The following is a 3,482-nucleotide window of genomic DNA, read 5'->3' on the forward strand; positions in this document are numbered from 1 at the left end:
CCACAACGCCCGGCTATTTTTTGGTTGCAGCCGTCATTGTTGTTTGGCGGGTCCGGGTTGGATTTGAACCCGCCACTTTAGGTGTACATGGCTGGTGCCTTAGCCGGTTGAGCTACAGGCGCCGAGCCCACATTGTAGAGTTTTTAAAAACTTTTTATTAAGGGCCAGGTACAGTAGCTCAAGCCTGTAATCCCAGCACTCTAGGAAGCTGAGGCCAGTAGATGCTTGAGCTCCCAAGTTCGAGACCAGATTGGGCAAGAGTGAGACTCCATCAGTAAAAAAAAAAAATAGCCAGGTGTTGTGGTGGGTGCCTGTAGTCCCAACTACTTGGGGAGGCTGAGGCAAGAGGATTGCATAAGCCCGAGAATTTGAGGTTGCTGTGAATTATGATGCCACAGCACTCTACTGGGGGCAAGAAAGTGAGATAGCTTGACAGAGTCTCAAGCTATCACCCTAAGTAGAATGCCATTGCATCACAGCTCATAGCAACCTCAAACTCTTGAGCTCAAAGGATTCTCTAGCCTCAGCCTCCCAAGTAGCTGGAACTACAGGTGCCTGCCACAACGCCTGGCTATTTTTCTGTTGCAGTTGTCATTATTGTTTTAGCTGGCCCTGGCCAGGTTCAAACTCCCCAGCCTCAGTGTATGTGGCCGGCACCCTACCCCACTGAGCTATGGGCACTGCCCGCAAACTTTTTTATTGAAGTATATTATACATGCATAAAAGTGTACATCAGCTCAGTGCCCGTAGCACAGTGGTTATGGCGCCAGCCACATATGCCAAAAATGGCAGGTTCAAACCTGGCCTGGGCCAGCTAAACAACAATGACAATTACAACAAAAAAATAGCTGGGCGTTGTGGCACATGCCTGTAGTCCTAGCTACTAGGGAGGCTGAGGCAAGAGAATTGCTTAAGCCCAAGAGTTTGAGGATGCTGAGAGCTGTGACGCCATGTCACTCTACAGAGGGTGGCATAGTGAGACTCTGTCTCAAAAAAAAAAAAAAAGAAAATCTAGCTGGGCATTGTGGCAGGCATCTATAGTCCCAGCTACTTGGGAGGCTGAGGCATGAGGATTGCTTGAAACCCGGAACTTGAGGTTGCTGCAAGAGGCTGAGCCTGAGGTACTGTTACGGGGTGAGATAAGGACCACCAACTCAAATTAGAAGTTCAAACAGGAGTCTTTTATTAACTGTGGGGCTGTCTCAGCAAAGTCTAAAGTAAACTAAGTGAGAGAGCATTGAGGGGTCTGAAGTTGGGGTTTTTCTCGTCTGAAAGTTGGAAAAGGGACAAACAGGTAGGCTGAAAGTTGGCAAAAGAAGCAAAAAGCACGTGCAGGGTCATCACGACCCCTTTTACAGAAGCGAACCTTGCAATTTAGCGGATTAGCAGATAGGTACATAAAGGTCACATCAAGCAGATCTGGCAATTAGCGAATAAGTAAAACAATTTGTCACAGCACTTAGCTTGTTAACTCTCATCATGACAGTACTTGGCCCATTAGTTCTTATCTTGTTCTGTTCCAGCCCAATCCAGACCCATCTAAGAGTACTGGTGCCTGTCATCATTTCAGAGTTATGGTATTCTCATCTCTTGTCCTTTCATCTTTTATCCTACACAGCCCCCTGGTCCAAGTTGGTGGCGGGTGGTATCCATCTTATGGGGGTGATGAGGCTGCTGGCACCCATCTCAGTGGTGGGTACACCCATCCAGCCAGAGTAGCAGAATGAGACTGTCTCAAAAACAAAACAAAACACAAACAAAACCCCAACATTTTGTATTTAAATTGGATAGAACTTATTGATAATTACAGTTCCAGGTTTTTTTGTTTTTTCCTGAGATAGAGTCTCACCATGTTGCCCTCGGAAGAGTGCTGTGGCGTCACAGCTCACAGCAATCTCAAACTCTTGGGCTTAAGCAATTCTCTTGCCTCCGCCTCCCTAGTAGCTGGGACTACAGGCGCCCATCACAATGTCTGAATATTTTTTGGTTGCAGTCGTCATTGTCCTTTAGCAGGCCCAGGCTGGGCTCAAACCCGCCAGACTTGTATATGTGGTTGGCGCCCTCCTCAGTGAGCTAGAGGCGCCAAGCCTATAGTTCTAGGTTTGATGAGCTTGTCCTAGGGACTATAAACTTGTTATCCAATTTTGAATTTAATCTTCAGCAAAAGCAATGCGGTAGGATTATTATCTCCATCTTCCAAATAAAGAAATTGAGGCTTGTCTAAGAAGCTAATCATATTTTTAAGCTCTCAGGTGGCACCTGTGGCTCAGTGGGTAGGGTGCTGGGCCCATGTACCAAGGTTGGTGGGTTCAAACCCAGCCCTGGCCAAATTGCAACAACAAAAAATAGCTGGGCACTGTGGCGGGCGCCTGTAGTCCCAGCTACTCAGGAGGCTGAGGCAAGAGAATCGCCTTAGCCGAGGAGCTGGAGGTTGCTGTGAGCTGTGTGATGCCACAGCACTCTACTGAAGGCAATGAAGTGAGACTCTGTCTCTACAAAATATATATACATACATATATATATATATATATATATTTTTTTTTTTTAGCTCTCACAGCAAATAAATGGATCCAATGGAAATTTCTTTCTTTACCTCCCTCCTTCCCTTTCTTGCTTTCATCATAAAGAAGGTCTCATTCTGTCACCAGATTGAAGTACAGTGGCCTAATCATAGCTCCCTACAACCTGGAACTATCAGGTTCAAAAGATCTTCTCATCTTGGCTTCCTAAGTAACTGGGACTACACACACCCCCAACCATACTCAGCTAATTTCTGTATTTTTTTGCAGAGAAGGAATCTTGCTATGTTGCCTGGGCTGGTCTCAAATTTCTGGCCTTGAGCAATTTTCCTGCTTTTGCCTTTCAATTTCCTGGGATTACTTACAGGTATAAGCTCTTTATAAAGAGAGTCTGAAGTCAGATACACCTCAGAAGGATGGCATTCTATTATCAATTACCTCTCTTGGAGAATCACCATATATATTATAGTTACTTAATATTTTAAGGTCCAGCAATCAGGAATTCAGTTTAAGCCGGTTCAACACCAATTTTTCAAAGCCTATGAAACCATTAAATCTGTGGTGGTGAATGTGTGGGTATTCCCTACCCCACCCTCACATAACCCTGTACTCCTACTTCCTACTGCAATCCTTCTCCCTTAAACAAATCATTTTAGTCCATTCTAACACTGCAACCCATTAGTCATTTGTATTAGTTTTCTAGGGAAACCACCATTTAATTTTGTATTCATGTTTCACAAGTTTCATTAAGGACTATTATTCCTATACATTCATGTTAATAACTGCAAGAGAGGCTTGGCGCCTGTGGCTCAAGTGGCTAAGGCCCCAGCCACATACACCTAAGGTGGCGGGTTCAAATCCAGCCCAGGCCTGCCAAACAACAATGATGGCTGCAACCAAAAAAAAATAAAAATAAAAATAGCTGGGCATTGTGGTGGATGCCTGTGGTCCCAGCTACTTGGG

The sequence above is a fragment of the Otolemur garnettii genome, unplaced genomic scaffold, assembly GCF_000181295.1.
Source record: "Otolemur garnettii isolate 467f Iridium unplaced genomic scaffold, OtoGar3 scaffold00024, whole genome shotgun sequence".
In the NCBI taxonomy this organism is placed as follows: domain Eukaryota; kingdom Metazoa; phylum Chordata; class Mammalia; order Primates; family Galagidae; genus Otolemur; species Otolemur garnettii.